The 19,508-nt window shown below is 38.1% G+C and overlaps 2 long non-coding RNA genes across 7 annotated transcripts; one reads left to right on the top strand and one right to left on the bottom strand.

Moving 5' to 3' along the window:
* Window positions 1–1,868: 1,868 nt before the first annotated feature.
* On the top strand, window positions 1,869–3,823 carry LOC148689401 (uncharacterized). The gene is made up of 4 exons (XR_015958776.1): window positions 1,869–2,011; window positions 2,136–2,219; window positions 3,405–3,478; window positions 3,570–3,823. It is a non-coding gene; the product is annotated as an uncharacterized LOC148689401 (long non-coding RNA).
* On the bottom strand, window positions 3,320–18,779 carry LOC148689400 (uncharacterized). 6 transcript variants are annotated; one of them, XR_015958771.1, is made up of 7 exons: window positions 18,442–18,779; window positions 17,935–18,071; window positions 17,733–17,830; window positions 17,552–17,639; window positions 16,812–16,910; window positions 16,699–16,734; window positions 3,320–3,979 (listed from the first exon to the last, which is right to left on the bottom strand). It is a non-coding gene; the product is annotated as an uncharacterized LOC148689400 (long non-coding RNA). The 6 variants fall into 6 exon arrangements; XR_015958774.1 differs by lacking the exon at window positions 3,320–3,979 and adding an exon at window positions 18,211–18,312 and having other exon boundaries at window positions 16,495–16,734; XR_015958775.1 differs by lacking the exon at window positions 3,320–3,979 and adding an exon at window positions 18,211–18,303 and having other exon boundaries at window positions 16,495–16,734.
* Between the last annotated feature and the right edge of the window lie 729 nt (window positions 18,780–19,508).

Genomic DNA, 19,508 nt, shown 5'->3' with positions numbered 1-19,508 from the left:
TTGGCGGCCATGCCAGAAACCACGAATTGTGGTGCTCTCTGAAACTTTTAGAATGGCCGGCCTGCAATTTAATTTCAATATTTTCCTATCTTTTCGGTTTTATGGTCATATCATTTTGATTCCAAGCTTTGGTACTTCATGTATCAAACTGAAATTACTTCATCGAGTTCTAGTGTTGAAGAATGCAATTATGCATCAAAAATTTGACGTAATATATGACTACTTATAAATAAATGGATTCACTACTAATAACACCGAGATTTTTGTGATAAGACCTAACACATGTCGCGTTGTGTAGGTGGTTAAGTGGGGACAATATCAGTGTAATTAGTAGTGAGCAGTTAACGTGACTCTAAAATCTTGACATTTAGGACAATTAAGAGACATGATCAAGTATTGAGGACAACATAATTTTGTTGTTGATATGTTGGTCTTTGAGAGCAAATAAAATTGAGTTATTCAAGGCTATTGTGCAAAGGTTCTATTTCAACCTATAGGAAAGTAGAAAAAGGAACAAAACCATGCCGAAGCCGTCCCATTACTTATTTCTATACCTTTGTCTCTTTCTACAACTCATTGTCAGATGGCAGCCGGATCTTGCACAAAAATGTTTTTAGACCTATAAACTTGTGCTACATTAGTGTGAGTTCAAACCACAGAATCTAAGAAAATAGCGTGAGTATTACTTTTGTGATTGACTTGAGTATTCATTAGATAAATATTATTTTTATTTCTTTTGTGATTGACTTGAGTATTGAGTGAAGATCTTTATAGAAATTAAGAAGAAAATCAATCAAAGCGAATTTATACATTTTATACAATTTAGAAATAATTATAAAATGCACTACTAAAGTTTAGAAATGCTAATAACCTTCTCACTTATTTTTTTCAGTTCAACTCTTTCATTTCTTTTAATGTCAAGTGTGCTCTAGTGGCATTCAAAGCTATATTTTAATTACGTTAAAATATTTGTCAATAAAAAAATAATTAACCCCTTAACTTGCATTTTAGAAGAATAAACTTGACATAAGTAAAAGTGAAAATGTTGAATACGAAAGTAAGTAAGAAGGTTGTTAACATTCTCTTGAAGTTCTAGAAATAATTTCCCTAAATGGATATGGCCTTTCAATCTTTATGTATTAATTGAAAAAGTGTTAAAAATATCGACCATTCAAACTACTAATGTGTATAATTTCATAGGCTTTCGTGAATTGTTTATGTAGCATGCGTGGAGCTTACGTTTTTTATTTGAGGATACTAATATTGTGAGAAAATTAGAACGTTTTATCGCCTTATTGGAAAGTAAAACAACACTACAAATTGTATATGCAATTGAGTAATATCAAATTTTTAGCCTAAATTTACAAATTATATAATGTGGGACCATTAAAAAATAAACACGTTAATCAATACATAAGTAATAACTTAATTATCAATAATCACGTCGTATGGTTACAAAAATTTAGTTTAAAAGTTGATCTTCCTAAACTACCCTTTGCAATTAGTTCTAGGGATGTGATATCCACACACCCCATTTTACTTCTTACACACCTTTTGAATTTTTGGCCGTCGGATCGGATGAATTGAAGAAGATAAACGAACAGAAATTATCAAAATGTATGTGAGAAGTAAAATGAGATGTGTGGATAGCACATCTCTAGTTCTATTGGTCAACGATGTAAATGTTGCATCCTATTAAACGAACGACGTGAAATTAAGCGTCGCTTTGCGTTCTCACCGACCGGGCCTATTGGGCAATTTCGAAGCGGTCCACCGAGAAATTTTTTTTATAGCCGTTAGAAAGAAAGAGCTCCCTTACATTTAGACCGACGGCTCAGATTCACTCAATTCAAACTTCAATGCAATCAAAACACTATCCTCACAAATCCCTCCGGTCCTATAAACAAACGGTCTCCTCCCTCTCTTGCTCTCTGAGATCTTCGCCTAAAACTCACAACCTTCTCTCTCTCTCTAGAACTCGCGTTCTTGCTGTGACTCGATTCCATGGAAGGTACTCTCCTGAGTGTCCTCTCTCTCTCTCTCTCTCCCCAATTATTTCTTGTTTTTGATTTAATTTCTTGTTAAATCGTTGAGCGAGCGGCGTAATAATAGCGAATTTTTCCGCTTTAATTCAGATCAAGCGGTGGAAATGTTCCCCAAAAACTGCAAAGACTTCGTTGCGAATCATGACTCCAAGCCCTCTTCGACCTCTGAAGCAGGTTCTTTTTGTTTTATTTTATTCAATTTGCCCACTTTTTAATTTTTTGAATTACGAGAAAGTGTTGAATTTGAGGTTCGGATTCGATTATTACTGCTTCTTCTAGTTTTAATTTTGTTTTCCCGTCCAAGAAAATGTAGAATCGGGAAATTTTCTGATTCAATTTCATCCCTCTTTTTCTTGAGTTAAAACTTAAAACCCGATTACAATACAGTTGGACAGTGACGTGAGCGACAAAGGTGGGTAATTTCAGAAATTCTTGGTTTTTTAATCTTTAATTTTCTGAAAGAAACTGGGAAACTTTTCAAGTATGCGTGTACTTGTTTGTTTTTGTTCACATTTCTCAGTTTGTTTTTGTTACATTTGTCGTTATATTTCAAGTATGCGTGTACTCGTTTATTTGACTATCCGGTTCGCATGAGATCATGTGGCGACTGGTAATGAAAACTTATATTCAGCTGAATGTCGATGTACAAGTTTGGTTATGGAATCCCTTTTGTAATTTTGCATGTTCAAAGTCGAACATGGGATTGAAGATAGATATTATTCTGTGAATATATAACTTTGAAATCGGACAAAAACCTTTTCTTGAGTCTTGATCTGCGCCATACCACTGCCTTGTTTACTAGTTTAACTCACAATTTAGGTGTAAATAATTTGTTGCAACATCACCTAATGTCGTCTTCACCCCGGGGCCGATTTTTTTGGCCTCTAGGGTTCCTCATCAGTAAGAATTTTGCTCTACGGTTATTCTAAGTGTAAGTAGTAAATATATCCGAAAATGCCGCACGCTTTAATGGTCTTGGACCAATCCATTTTTCTTAAGGAAGCAAAGCTGTAAGGCGCATGTTGGAGGGAAGGTTTCTTCATTAGATGGTGTTGAGGTCATTGTCTATTTATGGACGTACATTACACCCTGTTTTTGAGTGAAAAAGGTGACGTATTCATATACTTGCATGATACGTGTAAACAAAGAAAAAGAAATATGAGCTTGTCCACAATCTAACTTTGTATCATCTGATTTGACTATCAAAATTCAGGTAATTCTTTAATCCAGCATTGTGTTTTGTTAACGTCGCTTTGAGGAAAAGCTCAGAATGGTGATTGGAAGCATTTGTATTTTCTTTTTGTTTTGAATATTTCGACAAATTCACTAAACGTTTTTGGTTTTGTTCTCATGATTTAGGATTTGAAGAGAAGTCAAGCTCAGTACAAATTCCTTTCCGGACCCTGCAGTTCTAAACACCATTCAGCTGCTAAGTGAGCCTTTTGTTTTAATTACTCACAATTATTTTCTAACTTTCCTTCTCTTTTTAATTGTAATTTGTTGTTTCTGGATATACAAATGCAGAAGCTTCATCGGAATTGCCCTGGTATGCCTTCTAAAGACTCACTTTATAACTGCTGCTTGCTGTGACTGTGCTTAGAAACATGCATAGGAGTTAACTGCTAGATAAACATGATTATGAATGATCTTAGAGACTTAGCAATTCAATGATAGGCTAGGAACCCATAGCTGCTTGTCTGCTTTGACTGTCCTCTGCATGAAATTTGATTGCATTGAACTGCTTAAATTTTTTGCAATATGATAGTCTTAGAACTCCTGTGGTTGATGTGAATGAATGAATTGCTGCTGGATGCAGGATCCAGTTTTTCCTTATTTTCCTTGCACATCTTAGATGAAATAGGGACACAATTTTTCTTTATTTGCCTTGCACGTCTTAGATGAAAGAGGGTCGCCTTGTATGACCTGATTGCAACCTGCAAAAGGCCAGAGTTTTCCAATCAATAACCTGTTTTTATCAACTCAGTTTTTCACAACAGAAGTTTCTCCAAGCAAAAATTTGCTTTGAAAAGATAAGAATTTTATCCAACAAAACAAATGCTTTTTCGAATTAAAAACACACTTAGGCAGACAAGAATTTTATTGCAAGCAAGGATTTTCAACTAGTATTATTGAAAGAAAACAAAACTGAAAGCAAAATGTATTTTTGTTGGATTTTTTCAAGTTAGTGTTAGAAAATTGGGCTGCCTCCCGATAAACGCTTTAACTATGTCTATAGTTAGATGTAGTAGAAGTTTGATGGTCAACTCACTAGTTTCTTCAGAGTCATTGACTCGTGTGCAACATCGTATGATGACTCCAAATATGGTTTCAACATTGTATGATCATTCACTTTGAATGTGTTGCCACTTTACTCATTTATAATGTCGATAGCCCCATGAGGATAAACCTCTTAGTAACCCAGCGTTGCTTGTTCTAGCTGGATTTCAACTTCTCTGAAAACAACTTAAACCTTGAATTAAACAACAACACTTTTTGCCCTGGTTGAAATGCTTTTATAAATTTGATTGTCATGAAACCCCTTAGTTTTCTCCTTGTAGATCGGTGCACTTTCAATATGCCTCATTACGAATTTTGTCTAGCTTGTTGAATTGCAATTTACGCTTATCACTAGCAGAATCATAGGCAAAATTTAGCTGTTTGATAGCCCAATAAACCTTATGCTCAAGCTCCATGTAGATGACAAGCTTTCCCACAAATGAACTAAAAGGGGAACATCTCAATCAGAGTTTTATACATTGTTCTGTAAGCTTATAGAGCATCGTTTAATTTCGATTCCAGTCCTTGCAAGTGAAGCTGACTATTTCTCTAGGATGCCCTTTATCTCTTTGTTGGAATCTTTAACCTGCTTAGATAGAGAGATGATATGTAGTGGCTACACAATAGGTGATCCCATATTTCACAAGGAGTGCAACATAAGGCTTATCCAAGAAGTGCATACATTCATCGCTGATAATAGCTCTTGGAATATCGAAATGCAAATAAATCATACCTTGGAGGAAGTTCAGGAACACTGACTTTGTTAGTAAGTGCTGCAATTGCCTCGAACCACTTAGAAACGTATCCCATAGCCACAAAAATGTATTGGTTCCCATGGGATGATGGGAATGGTCCCATGAAATCAATGCCCCAAACATCAAAGAATTCAATAACCAGAATACTCTGTTGCGACATCTCATTTTGCTTGGACTGATTGCCCACTTGTGGACAATGATCACAAGCTTGACACCAATTATTTGCATCCTTGAAAAGTGAAGTCCAAAACAACTCACTTTGCAAAATCTTAGTTGCTGTCCTCTTCGGCTCAAAGTGTCATCCAAACGCATAGTGATGGGCAAATTTCAAAATATGGTGTTAACGTTGTGCACTTTTAGACCCACACAATGGCGCATATGAAAGAAAAAACCTAAGGCTCAAGGCGTTCATAGAAGGCTGCCTCGAGCACTCGAGCCGACTAAGACAAAAAGGGAGTTTCCCTCAATTGCATAGAACACTGACAGCTTTATAGCAAAAGTCTCCAAGGGCATAACTACTCAAGTGCCATTTAGACTATGTGGTGGCTCGTAGTCAGCAAGATGCTTAGTATGAGACGTAAAGGTGGTCAAGATAATGCTCGACGAGATGGGGTAGAGTAACCAAGGTCCGAGTGAGACGCTTGGCTCTTTTAGTCCTAAAAAAACATGCCACCCTGACTGGGTAAACTTCATTCCACTAATGAGAGCTTACTCGAATAGGTGGAAAGGTGTCAGTGAGTTAGTACAAGTTGTTGGTGCATTAAATGCCAATTTGAAAGGCTCCAAGATTGAAAGGCCTATATGAAAAGATTAAAACCTCATTTAATATTTGGGTCGGACAAGAGAAGAGAAAAAAATGATTGTATGAGTTGAGTGCTATTTAGTCTTAAAGCCTATTATGAGAATACAATGGCCATAGCCTAGTTTTGAGTCTATTTTGTTTCAGTCCATATCCTAAGCCCACATCGAGGATTTAATTAAGTTTGTTAACCTTACAATTTTGAACGTTCAATATTTTGTCTGTCGATTCAGAATTCCACATACCATACTCACAGATAATGAGCAAACTGGTACAATTTTGAACGTTCACTATCCCTGAAGTCACAGACTGGTAAAAGGAACTCGGCATTCGCCACCTCACTTCTACTCTACAATACACGCAAAGCAATGAGCAAACAGAAGATTTGGCACCGTCTACGGGAAACACATATGCTTTGGTTGCATTTTCTACGCTGTTATCTTTGGGTTAGTTTGTAGTCCACCAAGCAAGATGACCCACAGTCCCTAGCTGACACACCAAAGAAGAAGACGAGAAGAGACGACTAGGCTTATGAGGAAAAGATATGATATACTTGTTGGTGTCGGAGAAATGAACAAGGTGGGGAGTCTCCTCCATGCCTAAGACACCGTACTCCAGGAGAAGCATGACGACCTCCTAAAATAAATCAACCAAACAAACGAGAAGATCGACAACACATCTAAGAGAGGGGCTTGTTCTCCCTTTCGGATGTCAGAAACCAAGGGGCAAAAATGCTTGTGAATTAACAAGAAACTTAGAGCAAAGGAAGACGCTGGATACTCGGGACGACGGAGCGAGAGTCGTCGAGCAAGTGCTGGGAGGCTCGATCGGAACCCTGGTCTGCCCTCCCAACCCGATAAGCATCATAAGTGGGGATCGGCTTTGAGACATTGATCGATTATATATCCAGATTCAATAACGAGTTCACTAGATGCATAGGATGTGATAAGGTAACGACATATAATGCCCTCATGGGGGGATTTGCTGAAGGTGATTATGATTTGGTAGATAGGAAGGTGATCTACACTTTGTTTGAAAGATCTTCACTATCGAGGAATTCTGACCGATCTAGGGAATAATTATCCCCGAGCATTATGAAAGGCAATTTCGCACACTTACTCGGTCGTAGATGATGCTAGTGATAAAGTTACAGGGGCAGAAATGGTCAAAGGTGATTCAGCGTTGGCAAGAGTGTGATATACGTCATAAGTTTTCAAGATTGAGGTGGCAACCAAGCAGTTCGTACAAACGCTCAGAGGTCACCTATACCAGATCCCAATACTTGTTTAATGGTCATAATCTCTCGAAAGGGGTGCAAACGGCTTGTTGAATAAAAAGACTATGGAAATTAACCAAGGAAAAGACATTTTGTAAGCATATAAGGAAGTGAAATGGGAAGAAGAACTTCCTCCAGCCTGCAGATCAATGGCAAGGGCAACTTGTTTATGGACGCTCCCCGAAGAATCCCCTTACAAATCTTCCTGAATGAGTTGATCTCTTGGGGTAAGGCATCACTCGAGCGAGATACCATTATGGTGGTTGAACTTGGCCAGTCTCTTAAGAACTAAGGTTTCTGGCTCATTTCCAATCGGCGCTTGATCGAGGATTTGCTCTTGCTAGTTCTTAGAATGGTTTTTACACAGAGACCAAAGAAGGCCTTGAGCATAACGCCCGACCTATTCTTACCAACCTTTTTTTTTTTGCCTATAGCTCGACGGGCAATATGCTAGCAAAGTACAAATGAGTTATAAATGAATAATTAGAAGTGAGTCCATGCAATTTGAGAGACCATGCAATTTACCTCTTTGAAGGATGATCGGTCGGAAACCTAACGCTAGTGGAAATTTCTGTAGAAGAGAAATAAGTGATGACAATCAACTGAAGCTCTTACTCCTTAGAGCTTAGAACAGTCAACTTCAAAGAAAAAAAGGGGAAGCTGTATTTAAGTTAGAAAACTCATAACTTACTACATGACACTAAGATACGAATGAGGCTGACTATGTTGTTACAACATTTATTCCTAAAGTACCTAGCAACCCGATCGTCTGTCGCTTCTACCTTAGTCGAGCTTTTCCAGTTGCAACTTATAAGGAACTATCTATCCTTGTAGGGTCGTTGATTTGATGGGTTGTCGACAAATAGTAGACAAGACCCGAGGACGTGGCAGAATCCAGCCAATACTGTTTTGTAGTTTATAATAGTTTCAGATAAGGGGCAAAGCGATGGTCAATTTTGAAAAATCGGTGTGGGTTATCACACGATGGAGGAATGAGTGCAAAGGAACCGAATGCCAGATTTGAAAAACTCATCAGAAAAGGCCATTAAGTCATGTAGCGGTTGGCTAAGTTTTTCCCCCGTAATCCAGGTTAGGAGGATGACATTAAACAGGATGTTAAACCAATGCCTCAACTCTTCTAACTAAGCACTCATGATCGAAACTGGGACTTGTAATGCGCAGTGCTCGAATGCTTTAGGCGAGCCTACATCTCCCATTTTGCTGAGGTCTACCAGGTTAAAATAGTACTCCAAGTCTTATTCACAATAACTGAAGGTAGACCATTCCTCAAGAACAGACGCAGTAGGAGAATTCGTCAAGTCCATTATTGGCAGTTAGGTTTGTGGCCGGTGAGGAGGAATAAAGGATGGCCCAATTAGAGGCTCATCAAGCGTCTCAAAAGAACTAACAAAATTGGTGAAGTTGGCCGTGTCATTACCAACTAACTGACATTCAATTATGCCATTATGATATGCAACAGAACGATACGCCAATTGAAGGATAATCAATATCGAATTTGGTTCTCCTTGACCTTATCGCTGAAAACAAAATAAGGCATTAAATTAATAATACTAGCACTTAAAGCACTTTTAAAATCATAATTTCCAATATGCAAGAAATTGTGAAACTCCCTATATTTTTCTTTTTCAATGGCAGCTTGTGTAGTAAAACTGCAATGCATTGTTCCGTTATAATCACTTTCTCGAAGTCCACAAGTTTCTTTGCATATGAAGGAATCATCTTTATATGCAACATGTTGATTTAAGCATTGATCAATGTTTGCATGAAGTTCTTTAATTGCTAATCTTATACCTTCAGTTTTAACCTCTCGAGGTATGGAATAGGTGGTTCATAAACCCGCCAGGGGTATGAAATTTGCAAAAGTCCCTTCCCACGAACCCGAGTTTCTTTACATTCTTACCAGTGGTATCCATGCTCGGCTGCCAAGTTGTTAAGCTGGCAGAGTGCCGCAGAATCACTTGGAGAACAAATTAGTTAGCGCCCAACTTTTGAAGTACACTTAAGGGGTAAGCTGATAAGGGAGATTATGGAATGGATTGAAGCAGAATTGGAGCCCAAGGTATGTGTTCTAAAATGTAGCACAAATATCTTTTGATGAATGATTGCACAAATGGAGAACAAAAGCAACAACCCTCATTTTCCTTTGTATTGGCCATTCTCTACTCTCACTTTGAAACCAAAAGGATGTTGCCTTAAACCCTAACGCCACTCACGTATGAAACAGAAAAGGCCAAACAAATAAGCTGCTAAGCTTATAAAATTAAAAGGCTCAATAGGAATGAGTACCCAAACAAAAGTAGCAACAAACCAGTGCCTGAGTGTGTTTTTGATCCCCCGCTTCCATACCCCAAAAGGTCAAATGAAGCTACCATTGTTGGATGCTATAAAAAGGATTCTTCATATGCAAAATTTTTTAAGGACACATGTCGAGAAAGTGATTTTAACTGCACAATGCCGTGCATATTTTCTGCACAAGTTACCACTGATTTTGTCAATTCTTTCAAGACGCTCGATGAGCCTTTGATCGGGTTGTCCTTTATTCTGCCTTATCAGTCATAAACCCATAGTGGACTTGACGAATTGTCTTATTGCTTCTATTTTTGGTGAAGGGTCTACCTCTGGTTGTCACGAAGAAAACTTAGAGCATTATGGCGACTCAGTAGCCCTTAACAAAAAATGGGAGATGTAGGATTGCCCAACGCATCTGAGTGTTACGCATTACAAGTCCCCTAGGTTCGACTGTAGGTGTCTAGTTAGAAGAGTTGAGACATTGGTATAGCTTACATTTTAATGTCATCCTCCAAGCCCCAATTGCAAAGGAAAAAACCTAGTTGACCGCCATACTGTTGTGTGGTCTTTTCTACTAAGTTTTTCAAATATGGTGTTTGGTTGCCTTTGTCGGTTTTTCAAAGTCAACCATCGCCTTGTTTAACACTACAATAAACTAAGAAACATTCCTAGCCAGATCAGATTCCACCACGTGCTCAACATTTGTCTAAGTAGAAGTGAGTGGCAATTGGGAGAGCTTGACTAGGTAGAAGTGATAGACGCTCAAGTTGCTAGGTGTTTTAGGAATAAAAGTTGTAACAACATAGTTTACCTCTTTCATATCCTAGTGTTTTGTAGTTTGTTATGAGTTTTCAAACTTAAATACAACTTCCCCCCTTTTTTCTATGTAGTTGACTAATCTAGACATATCTCTTTCTCCGAAGAGGAAAAGCTTCAGTTGGCAGCCATCACTTCTTTGTCTTCTACAGAAATTTCCATTACCCTTATCCTAATCAACTTTTGTTTTTGAGCCTTCTAAAAGGTAAATTGAATGGACTCACTTTTGTTCATTTCTAACTCCTTTGTACTTTGCCAAGTAGATTGTATGTCGAACTATGGGGAAAAAGAGTAAGTCGCCAAGAATTGGTCAATGTAGAGCACCCTTTCAAGCGCTAGTAGAAGCAAATCCTCATCTCATTTGAGAATAGAAGGGTCGGGTTCTATCGCTATGATGGTAGCTTGCTCGCGAAACGCCCTCTCTAAGAAATCGAACTGCAAAGGGATCCTCCGCGGATGATGTAGATGTGTGTCAAGGGGAACGCCTACGAGCAAGTAGCACTTGTCATTGCCTTTAATCTGCAAGCTAGAGTAAGTTCTTTTTCCCATTTCATTTCCGTGTGCTTAAGAATCGTTTTTTCCTTCGTTAATTTTCATAGTCTTTTCCCTCACAGGCTCTTTTTGCTCAGTACCGGAGGCTTTAACACCTTTTCTCCGAAAAAAAGCTGAGTGTCCAACTTGAGCTAGACCTAAGAGGCTTCAAGATGCCTACGCAGCTAAGGAGATGGAGAGGCAGAGATCAGCTCCATAAAGTAACTCCACTTTAAATAAATCTTCATCAGTATAATCACATGATTAAGACTAGTAGCTAGAATCTGGAGCATTTTAGCAAACATTAGAGAAAAATACCCAGTTCTATCGTTGCTCCAAAATCTTTTGGCAAACTCTGAAACATGATTTATAAAAAAAAGTTTTAAATAAGAGACATTTTTTTTTCTTTTCTCACCTCTCAATATATGCTACTAGATCAATTCTTTGGATCCTTTTTTTACTTCAAATGGAACAAACAAAGATAGAATCAGACTGATTCCCTAAATGCCTTTCTGGATATTCCTTAATGCTACAAGATCCATTCTTTCTTTTTTCTTTTACAAATGGTTAGAACTTCTTCAAGGTCCGAAAGTTCGCTTATGGAGACTAGCTTCTACAGCTAGCACTTGGACTTGATAACTTGGAGGACCGTCAAAACAGTAAAAAAAGAGTTCTTGGCTAGAGCAAAGGAACGAGCACTTGGGGAGGCAGTTGATCAAACTTCACTTCTAAGGCAATCGGGAAACAGAAAGCTATTCCAATCGTCGCTTGGCAAAAAGCTTACCATCAAACTTCGCTTCTAAGGCTATGTGGAGTTTTACAATAAGGTGGAGAAACCATCATTCTGACTAGTAGCTAGAATTTGGAGCATCTTAGCAGACATTAGAGAAAAATACCTAGTCCTATCGTTGCTCCAAAATCTTTTGGCAAACTCTAAAACATGATTTATAAAAAAAATGTTTTAAATAAGAGACATATTTCTCTCAGTATATACTATTAGATCAATTCTTTGGATCCTTTTTTTTACTTCAAACGGAACAAACAAAGATAGAATCAGATTGATTCCCTAAATGCCTTTCTGGATATTCCTTAATGCTACAAGATCCATTCTTTCTTTTTTCTTTGACAGATGGTTAGAACTTCTTCAGGGTCCGAAAGTTCGCTTATGGAGACTAGCTTCTACAGCTAGCACTTGGACTTGATAACTTGGAGGACCGTCAAAACAGTAAAAAAAGAGTTCTTGGCTAGAGCAAAGGAACGAGCACTTGGGGAGGCAGGTGATCAAACTTCGCTTCTAAGGCAATCGGGAAACAAAAAGCTATTTCCAATCGTCGCCTGGCAAAGAGCTTACCATCAAACTTCGCTTATAAGGCTATGTGGAGTTTTACAATAAGGTGGAGAAACCATCATTCTGACTATGATATGGATGTCTGGGATGAAGATGATAGCTCTGAGCAAGACGGGGAGGAAAAAAAAATAGAGTTAAAGAAACCCTCATCGAGTTTGCCACTCCCAAAGCCTCGGAGCGTACCCAAGTGAGTAGTTGAGCCCTCTAGTGATCCTCTTACCGAGCGAAGTCTTATTCTTCGATCCCACCTGTTGGGAACATGCCAATCAATTCTTATTCTCCATACTTAGCAGTCACAGTTTCTTTCGCCGTTGACTCTGCAGTAGTAGTCAGTCAGTCCAGACTAGCCGTAGACTCTTTGGTTGTTTGCCTAACAATCACAACTGCAGTTGACTAGAGCAGACTAACCCCCTCAACATAATTTTTGTGCTTTTAATTTTTAAGTGTTTTGTGGCAAAACGAAAAACTTTAAGTTTGTAATAAATTTTTAAGGGTCATTTTAAATATTTATATGAAATGTGTTTTCCTTGATCCTTTAAGTGGTTTGGGTGTTTTATAGGACGTGGATTATTCTTAGTCATGACAATGATGATTGGTTTAAATTTCTGAGAAATTAGTGGTTAGACAGATGTGTGTGTGCAAGCTTTTTAGTGTAAGGGGGGAGCAATATGGAAAGTTTGTTTTTTCAACAAACTTCTTTCTCTTTTTATACTAAGTAGAAACAAACTCTCCATGTCGAACCATTTACACCCATAGAGAGTTCAAGTAAGGACTCTATTTACAATCAGCAGTTTTGATGTTCCTACCGCTTTGATATGGCTCGACCAACGTGATGCCTCTACACCATTTAACTAGCTTATGATAAAAATGCAACTTCTTTCAAGGCAATCGTTCTTCCAAAAAAACTCACTCATTTTACTTTGGGTACCTTAACGACTAGTTGTGGGTCTCTATACCATTTTTCGTTATGATATTCTACCATCTTTTCTCTGTTTTCTCAACCTGCTTACCTTTAGGTTCGAGTGCTTGCTGCCTCTGGATCCTTATCTTGTTTAGTTGTTTGGCTCGGGATTAACTGGTTGTCTTACGAAGCAAATCCTTAAAGGTCTTGGGGGGGGGGGAATTCCGAGTCAGATAAACGTAAAAATTACCTTCATCACATGCTATGCATCTGGTATACTTTTTGTTGAATTTGGACATATAATTGCTCAGGGATTCATCCATATCCTGTTTCACTGAGGCAAGGTCAGTCCGTGTGTACTGCCTCTTAAGATGATCATATAGGTGTCCAGGTAAACTTATCTCAATCTTGAGAAATTTGTATGGACTATAAGGCTATTTGCTTAACCCAACTATGGCAGCAGCTCCCATGAGGATAGTAAAAAATAGCCTACATTTGGTACTGTTGTTTTCTCGACCCTTGGTAGCATATATGAACCCATTGAGATGGTCATATAGATCAGAAAGCCCTTCGTAGCTTCGCATCTTAAACACTCGAGTGTCCTTGCTCGTCGGCTTGTCGATAGGTCATTGGAGAATGGAAGTGACCCTTTATCTTTAGAATAATCAAGGTTCTTTGGTTTGAATGATTGTTCAATATCTCCAAGCATCCCACATGCTTTTAATTCCTTACCCATAACTTCTCTCAGGATGTTTCTTAGGTCGAGGGGGCCAATCAGAGTTCCCGTCGAGCCTCCCAGCTCTTGCTCGACGACTTTCACCCCTTTGTCCCAAGCATCCTCCCCTTCTCTAAGCTTCTTGTTGACATCCTAGGGAAAAAACGAGCTTTTCCCTTAAATGTGCTGTCGATTTTCTTGTTAGTTTTGTTGATTTGTTCTATAAGGTCGTCATGCTTCTACTGAAGTAGGGTGTTTTACGTGTGAAGGAGGTTCCCCACCTCATTTATCTCTCCAACACCAGCAAGCATGTCATTCATCTTTTCCTCACAGGTGGCGAGTCTGGTCATCTCTTCTCGTCTTCTGCTTCGGCGTGTCGGCTCGAGACTGCTAGTCATCTTGCTTGGTGGTCTACAAACTGTGGAGCAAATATAGATGGGTAGAAAACACAACCAAATCGTATGTGTTTCCCAATGACAGTGACAAAGCTTCAGCTTGCTTGTTGCTTTGCTAATATTGCAAAGTAAAAGTGAGGTGGTGAATGCCGAATTCCTTGTACCAGTCCGTAACTTCAAAGCTGGTGAACTGCAGTCCATTATCTGTAAGTATGGTGGTATGTGAAATTTTGGATCGACAATTGTTCTTCCAAAGAAAGGATTGAACACTCAAAATTGTAAGGTTAATAAACTTAATTAAATCTCTCGTGGTGGGCTTAAGATATGGAATGAAACGAAATGGACTCGAAGATATAAGCGATTCGGTCCTCAAAATTTGGTTACATCCATTGTATTGCACATAATGTCACTTTAAGACTAAATAGCGCTCGACTCTTACTCGTCTAACCCCGATATTGGATAAGGTCGTAATATCTTTATATAGGCCTCTTAATCTTGGAGCTTCTCAAATTGACATTCAAATGCGCCAACAAGTTGTACGAACTCACTAACGTCTTTCCACAGCTAAGCTCTCGTCAGTGAAATGACATTTTTGCAACCGAGGTAGCATGCCTTTTTAGGTCTAGGTAAGCCGAGCTTCCCACTTGGACCTTGGTTACACTACCCCTACATAGTCCAAATGGCACTTAAGTAGTTCTGCCCTTGGAGACTTCTGCCATAAAGCTGTTAGTTTTCTCACGTGTTCCGTGCGATTGATGGCAACTTTTTTTTTGTATTAGGCGGCTCAAGTGTTCGGGGCGGCCTTCTATGAACCCCTTGAGTCTTGGGCTCTTAGGTCTTTCTAAGCCTGGGCCATTGGCCTAAACACGCCCAACGTTAATGCAATACTTATATCAAACCATTCGACGGTGTGTTCCAAAAAAGGAGCAGGAAAATGTTTTTAAGCTTGCCTATCAATATGCATGTGGAGGACACTTTAGGCCGAAGAGGACAAGAACTAAGATTTTGCAAATTGGGTTGTTTTGGCCTTCACTTTTCAAGAATGCAAATAATTGGGGTCAAGTTTGTGATTGTTGTCCACGAGTGTGCAATCAGTCTAAGCAGAATAAGATGTCGAAACAAAGTATTCTGGTTGTTGAATTATTTGATGTTTGGGGCAGTCATCGTCCCATAGGAACCAATACATTCTTGTGGCTGTGGAATACATTTCTCAGTGGTCTTGAATTTCCTCCAAGGTATGATTTTTTTGCGTTTTCCAAGTGCTATTATCAACGGTGAAGGTAAGCATTTCTTGAATAAGCTTTTTGCTGCACTCCTTGCAAAATATGGGATCACCCATTGTGTAGCCACTGCGTATCATCCTTAGACATCTAGGCAGGTTGAAGACTCCAACAGAGAGATAAAGCAGATCCTAGAGAAAACAGTCAACACCACTTGCAAGGACTGGAGTCTAAAATTAAAGGATGCTCTCTAGGCATACAGAACAACGTATAAAACTCTGATTGGGATATCTCCCTTTCAGCTCATATATGGGTAAACATGATCCACCTATGGAGCTAGAGCATAAGGCGTATTGGGCTATCAAATAGCTAAATTTTGCCTATGATTCTGCTGGTGATAAGTGTAAATTGCAACTCAACAAGTTAGACGAAATTCATAATGAAGAATATAAAAGTGCGAATATCCACAAGGAGAAAACTAAGGGGTTTTATGACAATCAAATTTAGAAAAGAGTTTCAACCAAGTTAGAAAGTGTTATTGTTTAATTCAAGGTTGAAGTTGTTTCTAGAGAAGTTGATGTTCAACTGGAACGGCCAACACTGGGTTACTAAGGTTTATCCTCATGGGGTTGTCGACATTATTAATGAGTAAAGTGGTAACACATTCAAGGTGAATGATCACAAGTTGAAACCATATATGGACCCTACGTACGATGTCACACACAAGTCAATGATTCTAAAGAAACAAGTGAGTTGACCATTAGACTTCTAGTTATAGAAATTAACTAAAGCATTTATTGGGAGGGTATTTTTCTAACACTAATGAAAAAATTCTTGTTTGCAATAAAATTCTTGTTTGCCTAAGTCTATTTTTAATTCGAAAAAGCATTTGTTTTGTTGGATAAAGTCTTATCGTTTCAAATCAAATTTTTTGCTTGGAGAAACTTCTATTGTGAAAAACTGAGTTGATAAAAACAGGTTATTGATTGAAAAACTTTGGGCTTTTACAGGTTGCAATCAGGACATACAAGGCGGCCCTATTTCATCTAAGACGTGCAAGGCAAATAAAGAAAAACTGGATCCTGCATCCAGTAACAATTCATTCATTCACATCAACCACAGCAGTTCTAAGACTATCATATTGCAGAAAATTTAAGTAGTTCAACGCAATCGAGTTTCCCATAGAGGACAGTCAAAGCAGACACTTATGGGGTTCCTACTCTTGTTTATCTAGCAATTAACTCTTATGCTTGTTTCTAGGCACACTCACAGCAAGCAGTAGTTATAAAATGAGTTTTTAGAAGGCATACCAGGGCAATTCCAATGAAGCTTCTGCATTTGGATATCTAGAAACAACAAATTACAATCAAAGAGAGAAGGAAAGTTAGGAAATAATTGTGAGTGATTAAAACAAAAGGCTCACTTAGCAGTTCAATGGTGTTTAGAATTGTAGGGTCCGGAAAGAAATTCGTAGTGAGCTTGACTTCATCAGACTTGGCAGTATATGCTCTCTCTTGAAATCCTAAAGCATGAGAACAAAACCAAAAACGTTTAGTGAATTTTTCAAAAGATTCAAAACAGAACGAAGATACAATGCTTCCAATCACTTTCTTCCTCAAAGTGATTGTAACAAAACACTATGCTGGATTAAAGAATTACCCGAATTTTGTTAGTCAAATCAGATGATATAAATTTAGATTGAGAGCAAACTCATATTTCATTTTCTTTGTTTACACGTATCATGCATTTATGAAAATGTCACCATTTTCACACAAAAACAGGTATGTACGTCATAGACAGTGACCTCAACATCATCTGCTGCAGAAACCTTCCCTCCAACATGCGCCTTACAACTTTACTTCCTCAAGTAAAATGGCTTGGCCCAAGATCATTAAAGCGTGCAGCATTTTCAGATATATTTACTACTTACACTTAGAAGTTTGAACTCTAGAGCAAAATTCTTATTGGTGAGGCTAAATAAAATCGGCCCTGGGGTGAAGACTACATTAGGTGATGTTGCAACAAATTACTTACACCTAAACTAGTAAACAAGGCAGTGATAGCACCTTGTCTGGCGCAGATCAAGACTCAAGAATAGATTCTTGTCCGATTTCAAAGTTATATGTTCACACAGAGAAATGTGAACGAGAACAGTAAGGATACCTCAGTCATCTGCTTCTGCCTGCATGACACAGCAGCTGTGGAGTGTGGAGAGAGGATTATAAATTTGCTTGGCTCTAGAAAAAGCAGCCTGAAAATGTATAACCACAGAAAGCATTAATTCTGTACTTCAGAAGCGGAACCACTTTGAATGAAACTTAGAGCGGATGGGGTGAAGGTCTACCTGCACATATAACCACTTTGTCCTGTCCAAACGCCATGGGGTTGTGATAATACCGGCACAATCTCAACACCTGAAGACTCCCAGTCCTTAAATCTATCCTGTATGACATTACAGGAACACGAAGTCGAAGTAATCAAAGTCATAAATTGAATTGGGGAAATGAAACAAAATAAACAAACAGAAATTCGTGGTTTATATATACCTGATACGCCAGTTGAGATCATCTGGACAACTGGAAGGACCATCCGACATGGAGAACCTTGTTAACATGGCTAATCTCACCAATAATATAATCAGAATCTCACTCGACGGGTTTGGTAGCAATATCAGGAGTACATTCTGAAAATAATGATATAATCAGAGCCTGACTTCAACTACTCAATTGAAATTCACAATGTAACAGTTTAGTTGAAAAGTTTCCCAATTTCCTTTAAGAAAATTAAAGATTAAAAAACCAAGAATTTCAGAAATTACCCACCTTTGTCGTCACTGTCCAACCGTGTTGTAATCGGGTTTTAAGTTTTAACTCAAGAAAAAGAGGGATGAAATTGAGTCAGAAAATTTCCCGATTCTACATTTTCTTGGACCGGAAACAAAATTAAAACTGTAAGAAGCAGTAATAATCGAATCCGAACCTCAAATTCAACACTTTCTTGTAATTCAAAAAATTAAAAAGTGGGCAAATTGAATAAAATAAAACAAAAAGAACCTGCTTCAGAGGTCGAAGAGGGCTTGGAGTCATGATTTGGAACGAAGTCTTTGCAGTTTTGGGGAATATTTCCACCGCTTGATCTGAATTACCACTCGCTCGACGATTTAACAAGAAATTAAATCAAAAACAAGAAATAATTGGGGAGAGAGGACACTCAGGAGAGTACCTTCCATGGATCGAATCACAGCAAGAATGCGAGTTCTAGAGAGAGAGGGTTGTGAATTTTAGACGAAGATCTCAGAGAGTTAGAGAGAGAGAAAGGGACCGTTTGTTTATAGGATCGGAGGGATTTGTGAGGGTGGTGTTTTGATTGCATCGAGGTTTGAATTGAGTGAATCTGAGCCGTCGATTTAAATGTAAGGGAGCTCTTTCTTTCTAACGGCTATAAAAAATTTCTCGGTGGACCGCGGCCCAATGGACCCAGTCAGTGAGAAGTAAAAACAACGCTTAGTTTCACGTCGTCCGTTTAATAGGATGTAACCTTCACGTTTTTTTACCAGTAGAAGTAATTGCAAAGGTTACTATATGACGTGATTATTGGTAATTAAATTATTACTTAAGTACTGATTAACGTTTTTTTTTTTACTTGTGACACATTATAATAATTTAATCTAAAAAATTAATTTACATAGTATTACTAAATTGCATATGCACTTTGAAATGTGGTTCTAATTTCCAATAAGGCGATAAAACGTTCTAATTTTCACACATTAGTATCCTCAAATACAAAACATAAGCTCTACCCATGCTACATAAACGATTAACAAAAGCCTATGAAATTATACACATTAGTAGTTTGAATGGTTGATATTTTTAACATTTATTCGGTTAATACATAAAGATTGAAAGATCATATCCCTTTACGGAAATTATTTCTTCAACTCCAAAATAATGTTAACAACCTTCTCACTTACTTTCTACATACGTCAAGTAGATTCTACCAGCACGCAAGCTATTTTAATTATATTAACATTTTTGGGAATATTTTACCCGCCAAATAAGGACAAAGAAATAGTAATATGCATGTTTTAATAACATATTGAGTAATTATCGTTTCCAATTAA

Source organism: Pyrus communis, chromosome 17 (genome assembly GCF_041283825.1).
Source record: "Pyrus communis isolate YQ-2024b chromosome 17, ASM4128382v1, whole genome shotgun sequence".
In the NCBI taxonomy this organism is placed as follows: domain Eukaryota; kingdom Viridiplantae; phylum Streptophyta; class Magnoliopsida; order Rosales; family Rosaceae; genus Pyrus; species Pyrus communis.
This window is presented reverse-complemented; position numbering and strand designations above follow the sequence as displayed.